At 45.3% G+C, this 14,248-nt stretch overlaps 2 non-coding genes across 2 annotated transcripts; both read left to right on the top strand.

The window, feature by feature from the left end:
* The first annotated feature begins 6,819 nt into the window (after nucleotides 1-6,819).
* On the top strand, nucleotides 6,820-6,891 carry TRNAC-GCA (transfer RNA cysteine (anticodon GCA)). Its single transcript has one exon. It is a non-coding gene; the product is annotated as a tRNA-Cys (tRNA).
* A 3,934-nt stretch (nucleotides 6,892-10,825) lies between these two features.
* On the top strand, nucleotides 10,826-10,897 carry TRNAC-GCA (transfer RNA cysteine (anticodon GCA)). Its single transcript has one exon. It is a non-coding gene; the product is annotated as a tRNA-Cys (tRNA).
* The last annotated feature ends 3,351 nt before the right edge of the window (nucleotides 10,898-14,248 follow it).

Below are 14,248 nucleotides of genomic sequence, written 5' to 3'. Positions count from 1 at the left end.
ACCATGAAGGGATGGATTTGGCTGTCTCCAATGCTTAGATTGTCCAAATGTCTATTCATGTGTTTTTTAAAGTATCCAGGACGTGACATAAAAACATTCCCCACACCCTTATGTCACCAACAGTTACTGTGTGTGCCAAATTCTGCTCCCATCAGCGCAATGCCACAGAAATCTGGGTCCATCTGACCAATGTATTTCTACGGTTTCTCAGACAACAATGTGTCTGTGTGTAGTGTCTGTGATCCCTTTAGCCTGTTAAGGACCAAGGGTGTACAGGTATGCCTTTGCTCCCTGGTACTTGAGGATCAAAGGTGTACCTGTACGCCCATGGGCATTTCGGCCCCACGAAAAATCTATCAGCAGGCACCCTGTTTTGGAGGCTCCTTGTTTTGGAATTACTGGCATAAAGGGTCAATGAAACACTAACTAACTATATTCCAATAAAACATTGATCTATAATAATCTCTATACAGCTACATTAACAGTAGAGCGCATTTGCTACATTAACAAATAGGAGTAGTAGTATAGGAGAATAAGAGTAGTGGTAGTGTAGTAAAATACTAGTATTATAGTAGAATTAAAGTAGTAAAGTAGAATAGGAGTAGTATTGTAGTAAAGGTGGAGTAGTAGAGTAGAATAAAAGTAGTAATAGTAAAGTAGTAGAATAGGAGTAGTATTGTAGTAAAATAGTAGTCCTGGGTGCAGGGCTAAAGTTTTGTTACCTCCCTGTCCCCAGCTGACACAGCACACACCTTACCGCTAATCAGTCTGTCAGAATTTGCCGTTTGCTGCTCTTATCATCCCCGCCGTGACTCCCCGTGCTGGCTCAGTGACAGCAGCCAGCTCACATACCCGAGGAGGGCTGTGTGTGAGGAGCAAGTGGATGGACTCGCTGTATGTACACGGCTCCCCCTGTCAATTTCCACTGATCATGACTGTGCACATCGGCGGCTTCAGATTGAATTGTGACATGTACTATCTGTACACAGTCATGATACAGTCAGGAGCGTTGGATATGACTGGGGGAGCCGTGTACATACAGCGAGCTCCTCACACACAGCCGGCCGCCATTACTGAGCCAACCCGGAGAGTCACGATGGGGGCGATAGAGCAGCGGGTGCTGGATCCTGACAGACTGATGAGAGATACAGTGTGAGATGTGTCAGCGTGGGATGAGGCCAGTATCCTGCCTGGTAACCAATGGCTGACTCTTCTTACTCACCTCCGCACCGGGCTCTTGCTCCCCACCGTCCTGACTGAATCAAGATGTGTACTATCTGAAGCCACCGCTGTATGAACATGTCTATTCAATCAGGATCGGCAGATACCGGAGGTGTGTAATGAGAGGCAGCTCAAGTAATTTTTATTTAAATTTTTTATATTTTTCATATAAGCAGTCAATGACATTGGGAGCGTCATTACTTCATGCACTCCTAAATAATAGGGTATCATACAATTGTTTGTAAACAAAGACAAGCAACAGGACTTCAACAAAATGGCCTACACCCCCCCCCCCCCCCTTGTCTAAAAAAGGCTGAGTTTTGCGCATGACATAGGTGCAGAACACATCTATTCAGAGAGTAATGATAGTAAATGTCAATGTAAAGCGATTACCGTAGAGCAAGACTGTTGGGGTGGTAAAGTGACGTCATTGCGCTAGATAATGGTAGCCCCAAAAACTTTATTAATAAATAAAATCAAAAAATAAAGTTGCATTTAATAAAAAAAACTCACATATACACAAGATTAACTTTATATCACTATTTGTTTTATAAAGAACACAAAACGTCAATCATAACCAGCACAATCAATCACCTACACGACCAGTGTATCCCGACCTGGGACTCTAAGGCCCCTTTCTCACTACCGTCATGTTCCCTTTAAAATCTCTCGACATGAACTTCCGTCGCAAAGTCCATACAACGACCGTCAAAAAACCCATTCATTTCAATGATATTTTTTGAGCATCATTCATCATCAGTTGCAGCCCGTTATGACTAATGTCCGTTATTTTTGACGGGGCCAATAACGGTGCGTGCACTAATTTTTGTCCCAGTCAAAAATAACGGTGGAATAACGGCCGTTACATTTTAAACATTGAAGTCTATGGGTGACGGATGTTCACAAATGATATCCGTTATTGTCCGTTATTTTTAGATTCCGTTATTGCTACTGAGCATGCTCAGTAAAGCTTCTCAACCAGGAAATCAAAAATGGGTTAATGTTTAACCATTATGAGCCGTTGTGATTAGTTATTTCATCCGTTAATTCATGATCCGTTATTACTGTATACAGTGACCCCCCCGACCTACGATGGCCCCGACCTACAATCATTTCACCATACGATCACTCTCAGAGGCAGCATCAACATACGATGCTTTTGTATGTCGGGGCCATCGCATAAACGGCTATCCGGCAGCGCAGACTGCTTCAGCTGCCCCCGGATAGCCGTTTACGGTGCCCCGTGTGGTCCGCTGACGATCACTTACCTGTCCTCGGGGCTCAGGGGCGTCCTCTTTGGGATCCCCTGCATCGTCGGCGCTCTCCATCGTCGTCATCACGTCGCTGCGCACGCCGTCCCGTCATCCAATAGGAGCGGCGTGCGTAGCGACGTGATGGCGGCGACGGAGAGCGAGGATGACGGGGAAGCAGAGGTCTTGCCGGAGCGTCGGGGACACCTCGGGGACAGCGATGGAAGGCGACATCCAGGGCAGCGGTGACGAGCGGTGATGGTCCGGAGCGGTGGGGACAGGTGAGTACAACTTCCTCTACCAGTGGTCTTCAACCTGCGGACCTCCAGATGTTGCAAAACTACAACACCCAGCATGCCCGGACAGCCAACGGCTGTCCGGGCATGCTGGGTGTTGTAGTTTTGCAACATCTGGAGGTCCGCAGGTTGTAGACCACTGTCCTATACTTTACATTGCACGGATCCCCCAACATACGATGGTTTCAACAAACGATGGTCCATTTGGAACGGATTACCATCGTATGTTGAGGGACCGCTGTACCGGGAACATGACGCAGTGTGAAAGTAGTCTGAAGCTGCTGCAATAAGAATAATGGCCTCAAACTTGTTATAGTACATTGGACAGTAGATTTATTAAAGGCTCCAGGTTCCTCCATTATGTTCCTGGGGGGCACCTGAAATATTTTGCAGTGCAAAGGAATGAGAGGGAGGACCAGGCAGGGGCCAGTGATGTAAAACATGGGAAAACACAATGTTTTGTCTCTTTCATCATTATTTATCTTTATTTGAATTTTGTATGTATTTACTGACTTCCTTAGGCAACTGAACCAACCTTCTGTGTCCTTTTATCTTTGAGATGACGCCCCCATAAGAGACCACTTTTTTGCTCCTATTTGGGTGGAGGGGGAGGTTTTGCTGTAGACCTATTGATATGTGATCCCTTTATGGTTGGTATGTGACAGTCATTGTTATTTCCAGCAAATACAGTAAAATCTCCCTTAGCGGACACCTCCTAATAGAGGACAGTTTTTATTTCCCCGTCAGAGTACCATAAGACTTAAAGGGGTACTCCTGTGAAAACCTTTTTTCTTTTAAATCAACTGGTGCCAGAAAGTTAAACAGATTTGTAAATTACTTCTATTAAAAAATCTTAATCCTTCCTGTACTTATTAGCTGCTGAATACTACAGAGGAAATTCAGTAAGTGTTTTAACCCTTTAGGTGTTTCACAGGAATAGCAGCAAAGTGAAGGAGAAAATTCTAAATCTTAATTTTTTACACTCGCATTTTCTTTTAGACCCAATTTTTTTATTTTTACAAGGGGTAAAAGGAGAGAAATCACCCTAAAATTTGTAACCCAATTTCTCTCGAGTAAGGAAACACCTCATATGCGTATGTCAAGTGTTCGGCGGGCGCAGTAGAGGGCTCAGAAGCGAAGGAGCGACAGTGGGATTTTGGAGAGTGAGTTTTTCTGAAACGGTTTTTGGGGGGCATGTCCCATTTAGGAAGCCCCTATGGTGCCAGAACAGTGGACCCCCCCACATGTGACCCCATTTTGGAAACTATACCCCTCATGGAATTTAATAAGGGGTGCAGTGAGCATTTACACCCCACTGGCGTTTGACAGATATTTGAAACAGTGGACTGTGCAAATCAAAAATTTTATTTTTCATTTTCACAGACCACTGTTCCAAAAATCTGTAATACACCAGTGGGGTGTAAATGCTCACTGCACCCCTTATTACATTCCGTGAGGGGTGTAGTTTCCAAAATGGGGTCACATATGGATATTTATTGTTTTGCGTTTGTCAGAACTGCTGTAACCATCAGCCACCCCTGTGCAAATCGCCTCAAATGTACATGGTGCACTCTCCCTTCTGGGCCTTGTTGTGCGCCCCCAGAGCACTTTGCGCCCACATATAGGGTATCTCCGTACTCACAAGAAATTGCATTACAAATTTAGAGGGTCTTTTTTCCCTTTTACCTCTTGTGAAAATGAAAAGTATAGGGCAACACCAGCATGTTGGTGTAAAAAAATTATTTTTTTACACTAACATGCTGGTGTAGACCCCAACTTCACCTTTTCATAAGGGGTTAAAGAAGAAAAAGCCCCCCAAAATTTGTAAGACAATTTCTCCTGAGTACGGCGATACCCCATATGTGTCCCAAAACTGTTGCCCTGAAATACGACAGGGCTCCAAAGTGAGAGAGCGCCATGCGCATTTGAGGCCTGAATTAGGGATTTGCATAGGGGTGGACATAGGGGAATTCTATACCAATGATTCCCAAACAGGGTGCCTCCAGCTGTTGCAAAACTCCCAGCATGCCTGGACAGTCAATGGCTGTCCGGCAATACTGGGAGTTATTATTTTGCAACAGCTGGAGGCTCCGTTTTGGAAACAGTAGCGTACCAGACGTTTTTCATTTTTTGGGGGGGGAGGGGGGGCTGTGTAGGGGTATGTGTATATGTAGTGTTTTTTACTTTTTATTTTAGGTTAGTGTAAGTGTAGTGTAGTGTTTTTAGGGTACAGTCACATGGGCAGAGGTTCACAGCAAGTTTGCCGCTGGAAGTTTGAGCTGCGCCATCTCAAACTTGCAGCACTCACTGTAAACCTCCGCCCATGTGAGTGTACCCTGTACATTCACATTGGGGGGAGGGGGCAAACATCCAGGTGTTGCAAACTCCGAGCATGCCCTTTGGCTGTCCGTGCATGCTGGGAGTTGTAGTTTGGCAACAGCTGGAGGCACACTGGTTTGGAAACACTAAGTTAAGTAATAAACTTTCAAGTGTTTTGCAACCAAAGTTAATGTTTCCAAACCAGTGTGCCTCCAGCTGTTGCAAAACTACAACTCCCAGCATGCATGGTCTGTCAGTGCATGCTGGGAGTTATAGTTTTGCAACAGCTGGAGGCACTGAGGTAGGAAACAGACAATGTTTCCCAACTAGTGTGCCTCCAGTTGTTGCAAAACTACAACTCCCAGCATACCCAGGCATGCTGGAAGTTGTAGTTCGGCAATATCTGAAGGATCAGATGTTGCTGAACTACAACTTCCAGCATGCTTGGGCAGTCTGGGCATGCTGGGAGTTGTAGTTTTGCAACATCTGGAGGTCCACAGTTTGGAGACCACTGTATAATGGTCTCCAATCTGTGGTCTTCCAGATGTTAGAGAACTACAACTCCCAGCATGCCTGGACAGACTGAGCATGCAGAGATTTGTAGTTTTGTAACATCTGGAAGAGCACAGATTGGAGACCATTATACAGTGGTCTCCAAACTGAGGACCTCCAGATGTTGCAAAACTACAACTCCCAGCATGCCCAGAAAGCCAAAGGCTGTCTGGGCATGCTGGGAGTTGCAGTTTTGAAACTCCCAGAGGCAGCAGTGAGATCGCTTTACGGCGATCTCACTGCTGCCAATGAAGATGCCGCACTGCTGCCGGAAACTCACCTTCGGGACGCAGCGCCGCCGGGACCGCTCGGGACACCGCTCGGACGGGTAAGTGATGCCGGGGGATCGGTCAGGGACACTTAGCAGAGCGGTGTGTGTCCCGATCCCCGTGATCGGGACTCACACACCGCGCTGCTATCAGCTAGTCAGATTTGACCAGCTGATAGCAGCGATCGCTGGGGGGGGGCTATGAAACCCCCCGTGGTCGCATGGTAAGATTGGCTGGCTATCAGTGATAGCCACCATCTTACCGGGCGCTGCGGGGTGCCGCGAGTAGCGGCAAAAATGTTCATGACGTACCTGTATGTCATGGGTCGGGAACACCTTGCCACCCATGACGTACAGGTATGTCATAGGTCGGGAAGGGGTTAATCTATTTGCACCCTCTGAATAGGGGACACTCCCAAAAGGGGATGCGGACACACCTTATAGGGGACAAAACACTCCCAATAGGGGACAACCAGGCTTCTGCTCCAGCCCTACCTTGTACCCAGGCCATTTAATTCCCCCTTTATCCTCCTGTGCCCCTTCATAAAGAGGGGGCGGGTGATGAATTTACACAGAGGGTAATGAAGGGGGAATGAAATGGCGAAGGGTAAATGATGTGGCACAGGGGGGTAAGGGGGGATGAAATGATACGGGTGCGGGGGTACGGAGTGAATAAACAGCACTGGGAGATTCTACTGTAATATTGGTTTTTTATCATGTTTTATAGGAAATTACACTCTGGAGTGAGTACAGTTCAGTATTCTGTCATTTAGAAAGATTTTTGAGCCATTTTTGGGAGATTCTACTGTACCTGGTCAGAAGGAAATGATTCCGCTGCAGAAGTGACGGAACGTTTCCAGAACAGACACACACTCCCTACTGTACACAGGTGATCACTAGCATAACCAGCAGAGGGGGTATAGCTCAGTGGTAGAGCATTCGACTGCAGATCGAGAGGTCCCTGGTTCAAACCCGGGTGCCCCCTTGAGCCTGTGATTTTCCTCATCAACACCACAATATATTTACATAATTAGTACAATTAGTCACCTTGCAGACAATTGTTTCCCAACCTGTGGTTCTTCAGCTGTTGTAAAACTACAATTCCCATGATGCCCTAATGGCGGCCTTCCAGCCCCTGAGAGCATGCCTTCGATAACAATTTATCCAGTTTTTAAAAATATTTGTAATGGAACAATAGGAATAATGGCCATCAAAATGGGTATTGTTCAGTACTAGTCCATTTGACTGTACAGGGTGGTCCATTTCTATGGATACACCTTAATAAAAGGGGAATGGTTGGTGATATTAACTTCCTGTTTGTGGCACATTAGTATATGTGAGGGGGGAAACTTTTCAAGATGGGTGGTGACCATGGCGGCCATTTTGAAGTCGACCATTTTGAATCCAACTTTTGTTTTTTCAATAGGAAGAGGGTCATGTGACACATCAAACTTATTGGGAATTTCACAAGAAAAACAATGATGTGCTTGGTTTTAATGTAACTTTATTCTTTCATGAGTTATTTACAAGTTTCTGACCACTTATAAAATGTGTTCGATGTGCTGCCCATTGTGTTGGATTGTCAATGCAACCCTCTTCTCTATATACTGCTATATACTACTATATACACCGCTGGAGAAATGCTAGCACAGGCTTCCAGGATCTGTATACACTGCTATATACTACTATATACACCGCAGGAGAAATGCTAGCACAAGCTTCCAGGATCTGTATACACTGCTATATACTACTATATACACCACAGGAGAAATGCTAGCACAGGCTTCCAGTATACACCGCTATATACTACTATATACACCACAGGAGAAATGCTAGCACAAGCTTCCAGGATCTGTATACACTGCTATATACTACTATATACACCGCAGGAGAAATGCTAGCACAGGCTTCCAGTATCCATATACACTGCTATATACTACTATATACACCGCAGGAGAAATGCTAGCACAGGCTTCCAGTATCCGTATACACTGCTATATACTACTATATACACCGCAGGAGAAATGCTAGCAAAGGCTTCCAGTATCCGTATACACTGCTATATACTACTATATACACCGCAGGAGAAATGCTAGCACAGGCTTCCAGTATCCGTATTCACTGCTATATACTACTATATACACCGCAGGAGAAATGCTAGCACAGGCTTCCAGTATCCGTATACACTGCTATATACTACTATATACACCGCAGGAGAAATGCTAGCACAGGCTTCCAGCATCCGTATACACTGCTATATACTACTATATACACCGCAGGAGAAATGCTAGCACAGGCTTCCAGTATCCGTATACACTGCTATATACTACTATATACACCGCAGGAGAAATGCTAGCACAGGCTTCCAGTATCCGTATACACTGCTATATACTACTATATACACCGCAGGAGAAATGCTAGCACAGGCTTCCAGTATCCATATACACTGCTATATACTACTATATACACCGCAGGAGAAATGCTAGCACAGGCTTCCAGTATCCGTATACACTGCTATATACTACTATATACACCGCAGGAGAAATGCTAGCACAGGCTTCCAGTATCCGTATACACTGCTATATACTACTATATACACCGCAGGAGAAATGCTAGCACAGGCTTCCAGCATCCGTATACACTGCTATATACTACTATATACACCGCAGGAGAAATGCTAGCACAGGCTTCCAGTATCCGTATACACTGCTATATACTACTATATACACCGCAGGAGAAATGCTAGCACAGGCTTCCAGTATCCGTATACACTGCTATATACTACTATATACACCGCAGGAGAAATGCTAGCACAGGCTTGCAGTATCCGTATACACTGCTATATACTACTATATACACCGCAGGAGAAATGCTAGCACAGGCTTCCAGTATACGTATACACTGCTATATACTACTATATACACCGCAGGAGAAATGCTAGCACAGGCTTCACTGCACATGTCAGGAAGTGGCACATGCCCAGTGAAGACCAGTTAGGAGCGGCCGAAGAGAGGGAGAGCTGGAGGGAGGGGGGATGAATATTCATAAGCGGGCGGTGCTGCGGACGGGTGGCGCTGATGTCAGTGCCAGTTAAGCTACAGAAACCCCGCCCGTGCCAGTTACAGCCACATTTCCAGATATAGTAAAACTAAGATTGCTGGTGAACGGCCGGGCAGATCCGGCCAAGGCAGGGATCATAGGAATGAGCGTCTCCCGCACTATCCATCAGTACCTGTGGTTAGTGCGGGAGCAAACATGTGACAGTTTTCCTTTAAGGACAAAGCCCATTTTGACCTTAACCCCTTCCCTAGGGCCCCAGGGCGCATGGGTACATCCTGGGAAGGGGGAATCAGCTATGTGACATCATCCCTCTACAACCTGCGGACCTCCAGATGTTGCAAAACTACAACACCCAGCATGCCCGGACAGCCAACAGCGGCGCTCTCCATCGTCGTCATCACGTCGCTGCGCACGCCGTCCCGTGATCCAATAGGAGCTGTGTGCGTAGCAACGTGATGGCGGCGACGGAGAGCGATGATGCCAGGGAAGCAGAGGCCTTGCCGGAGCATCGGGGACACCCCGGCAAGGCCTCTGCTTCCCCGGCATCCTCGCTCTCCGTCGCTGCCATCACGTTGCTACGCACGCCGCTCCTATAGGATCACGGGATGGCGTGCGCAGCGACGTGATGACGACGATGGAGAGCGCCGACGATGTAGGGGATCCCGAAGAGGACGCCCCGAGGACAGGTAAGTGATCGTCAGCGGACCACACGGGGCACCGTAAACGGCTATCCGGTGGCAGCAGAAGCAGTCTGCGCTGCCGGATAGCCGTTTATGCGATGGCCCCGACATAAAAAAGCATCGTATGTTGATGCTGCCTCTGAGAGGCCATCGCATGTTGAAATTATCGTATGTCGGGGCCATCGTAGGTCGAGGGGTCACTGTATATTGCTATTTCAGAAGAGGGGCTAATGTCCAAATTAAAATGATGTTTAAAAGGAGGAAATTACATGGTAATTTGTATATTCAGGGTTAAGCATATTTCACTATATAAATACACCATGGCCTCTGCATAATACCACCTGCCCCAGAGAAGAGATAAAGAATTGATCCATAGTCTCTCCAAGAATAGTCTTGTTGTACTGAGACATTTCCCAATAATGTGTTTTCCCTTCCCAAGAGAAGATGTTTTACACATATATTGTCTTTCCTTAGATGGTTTTATCTAATCTGCCTATTCTGCTGTATTGTAAATGGAAACACATCATCCCATTGGTTGACAGTCTACTGTAGATATAAATCCTAAGCCTGATGGGGTACACAGGGAGCACCACAACAAGAGTCATGCTGGGGACCGTAAAAGAGAGGGAGTACCAGTACATTATTAGGCAACTGAACCAACCTTCTGTGTCCTTTTTTCTTTGAGATGACGCCCCCATAAAAGACAAATTTTTTGCTCCTATTTGGGTGGAGGAGGAGGTTTTTCTGTAGACCTGTTGATATGTGATCCCTTTATGGTTGGTATGTGACAGATAGAGATGAGTGAACTTACAGTGATTCGATTTGTCACGAACTTCTCGGCTCGGCAGTTGATGACTTATCCTGCATGAATTAGTTCAGCTTTCAGGTGCTCCGGTGGGCTGGAAAAGGTGGATACAGTCCTAGTAGAGAGTCTCCAGCCCACCGGAGCACCTCAAAGTTGAACTAATTTATGCAGGCTAAAGTCAGCAACAGCCGAGCCGAGAAGTTTGTGACGAATCGAATCACTGTAAATTTGCTTATCTCTAGTGACAGTTGTTGTTATTTCCAAGCCAACACCTGGTCAGAAGGAAATTATTCCGCTGTAGAAGTGACGGATCGTTTCCAGAAAAGACACACACTCCCTACTGTACACAGGTGATCACCAGGATACCCAGTCAAGGGGGTATAGCTCAGTGGTAGAGCATTCGACTGCAGATCGAGAGGTCCCTGGTTCAAATCCGGGTGCCCCCTTCAATGTCTAATTTTTCTGAATAATATGTTATGAAAAAGGTGTAAAAATAACTGGTAAAATTTGTTAGTCATTAGACAATATGCTGAAAAAATAACCATATTTGGCAAGAATATCTTTGCCTCTCCCGAGTAACCCATACACCAGGGGCCGAGTCTCTTAAAGGATAACTCCTGGACTTTGTTACCCAGAGAGCACCAGGTGACCAGATGACCCACAGCTAGCCTATGGGCTCCTTGCTCAACCCCCCTTTATAAGAGGGGGAAGTATTGTCAAGGATGACTGCTGTTTAGGCCTTAAAATATGCGTTACTGCTGAGTATCGACATAAAGAAATATACACCAGACAAAATCTTGGTATAAAACTCTTTCTCAGCAAGAGTTCCCAAGTGTTATCAGAGAGTTCTCAGAGACAGTTCTGTTGAATTCACGAAAGTACATTAATTTTTACAATTGACAAAAAGGGGAGGTTAGTTATCGTGTCAAAATCATCATGTTATATTTTGATTGGTTATTTGCATCTGTATTTATTAGCATATTTAAGCATCTATTTCTTTCTTGGCCAAAGTTCACTTATGCGGCTCTTTCACTCTGAAACTGGAATATCCCAGATCTTTGTCCTTCTATACAATCTGTATCTTCTTCAAATATTTTGTCTTCTGACGTCTCATCTTGGGCTTCCTGGCATCATCCCAAGGTCTCCATCTTAGTTGCAAGCAAATAGCAAGCTGATATATGGGTTATTATAAGGAAAACAATGTTTTTTTTCTGCAGCATATTAGCATATATGTCTATTTCTTAATACATATATTGATCAGTAATCAAAATGATAAGGGTCATCACTGTCAGTACTACAATCTCTCTTGTGATTCATTCTCTGCTGAGGTCAAGTCCAGTCCAGATGTCTCAGAGCCAGTGTCCAGCACATCTGGAGGCCTCAAGCCTAAATTACAGCCACAAGTCAGTAAGTCAAGTCATCTTTGTCTGCTGTCACTATCTTCAGTCAAGTCTATCATAGTCAGCGTGGCTGTCCTAAAGTCTGTCAAAGTCACTGCAAGTCCCAGCAAGCTGCAAGGTCCCCTGTGTTACTGATCATCTCTCTGGGATCCTGGCCTAGCTGTAAAAACTGTACCATCTGTCTACCTCAGTAAAGCTACTGTTATCCCTAACCTGGTCTTGGACTCTTATTTGCCCTGCCTAACTAGGACTAGAGGTGCTACCGTTCGGGTGGTTCTCAGTAAAACCACGCCCTGGCGTCACAAACATTTAGGGGTTAACACCATCTCCCCCTGGGTTACAACATCTGCCCCATACACCTCATCACACCCCCGTGGCACACCATGGGGGATCAAAGGAAAATGATGTGGCACAGTGGGTAAGGGGGTGGGGATAATTTGGCATAAGATGGCACAAGGTATAAAGGGGGGGATAAAATTATACAGGTGGGGGGGATAAGGAGTGATTAAACAGCACTGTGAAATTCTACTGTAATATTGCTTTTTATCATGCTTTATAAGTAACTAGCTGAGTACCCGGCGTTGCCCGATTTTTCCTTCCTAATCCTTGTTGAGGAGGAAAATCAACAAAGGAGGAAGCTTTTCACTTCATATCCCGTCCTCATATATTGTTGTTATATCCCAACCCCATAACCCGTCCCCACATCCCATCCTCATATCTCAACCTCATATCCCGACCTTATATCCCATCCTCATATCCCAACCACATGTCCAGACCCCATATCCCGTCCTCAAATGCTGTCCTCATATCCTTTCCTCATATCCCATCTTCATATCCCGTCCTCATATCCCTTCCTTATGTCCCATCCTCATATCCTGTCCTCAAGTGGGACTGATTTGGGATGAAGATATTGTAAGCTGAAAATAGAAGAGGGTGTGGCTTTGTGGGACTGGGCGTGATTTGCAAGCCAGACTAATGAACAAAAAGTGTAGATAATCAAAGGGGTGGGGCTTAAACAGTTGGCGTGTCTTTGTGAGATGGGGAGTGGCTTGCAAGCCAGACTGACACATTCACCAGGAGATACAGAGCGGAGCTTGTGGAGTAAGGTACAGGAAGTCCCATATACTTGCATGGGACTTGAAACAAAAACCCATCTTTTATATAAGGGTGAAGGTAAGGGTTAATTTAACTATCATATATTTTTATTTGACGTATAAGTTATATGTGTCCCAGGTATTATGGAAATATCTCCAGCCGTACGGAAGTTATGTGGGAACATACATTTCCCATAGATTTGCATAAGACTTTAAATAAAAAAAACCCGACCCTCACAAATGGGAGTAGTTAAGGGTTAAATTAACTATCCTATATTTTAAGTGGACATATAAGTAACATGTGACCAAGTATTATCGAAATATCTCCAGCCGTTTGGAAGTTATGCAGTAACATATATTTCCCATAGACTTGTATGGGACTTTAAACAAAAACCCAGACCCTGGCAAATGGGGGTGAGTAAGGGTTAAATTACCTATTCTATGTTTGTTGTTGACATATAAGTAATGTGTGGCCGCGTTTCATGTTAATATCTTTAGCCGTTTGGACACTGGAACATAAACACACACACATTGAGTTTTATGTACTGTATATAGATGCCAGCAGAGGCGGTATAGCTCAGTGGTAGAGCATTCGACTGCAGATTGAGAGGTCCCTGGTTCAAATCCGGGTGCCCCCTTGAGCCTGTGATTTTCCTCATCAACTCCACAATATATTTACATAATTAGTACAATTAGTCACCTTGCAGACAATTGTTTCCCAACCTGAGGCTCTTCAGCTGTTGTAGAACTACAATTCCCATGATGCCCTAATTGTGGCCCTCCAGCCCCTGAGAGCATGCCTTCGATAACAATTTATCCAGTTTTTAAAAATATTTGTAATGGAACAAAAGGAATAATGGCCATCAAAATGGGTATTGTTCAGTACTAGTCCATTTGACTGTAGATTGAAAGGTCCCAGTTACCCAATGATCTTCCTGTTGTTCTCATACAATTACAAAACATATAATGGAACCTGTACTATTAGTTTCCTATAGGAGTACAGTGATCCCTCAACTAAGGCTGGGTCCACACTACGTTTTGTCCCATACGGGAGCGCATACGGCAGGAGGGAGCTAAAACCTCGCGCTCCCGTATGTTACCGTATGAGCTCCCGTATGCCATTCACTTCAATGAGCCGACCGGAGTGAAACGTTCGGTCCGGTCGGCTCATTTTTGCGCCGTATGCGCTTTTACAACCGGACCTAAAACCGTGGTTGACCACGGTTTTAGGTCCGGTTGTAAAAGCGCATACGGCGCAAAAATGAGCCGACCGGACCGAACGTTTCACTCCGGTCGGCTCATT

Source organism: Hyla sarda, chromosome 12 (genome assembly GCF_029499605.1).
Source record: "Hyla sarda isolate aHylSar1 chromosome 12, aHylSar1.hap1, whole genome shotgun sequence".
Lineage (NCBI taxonomy): Eukaryota > Metazoa > Chordata > Amphibia > Anura > Hylidae > Hyla > Hyla sarda.
Note: the sequence above shows the minus strand (reverse complement) of the source record. Positions and strands in the feature narration are given on the sequence as shown.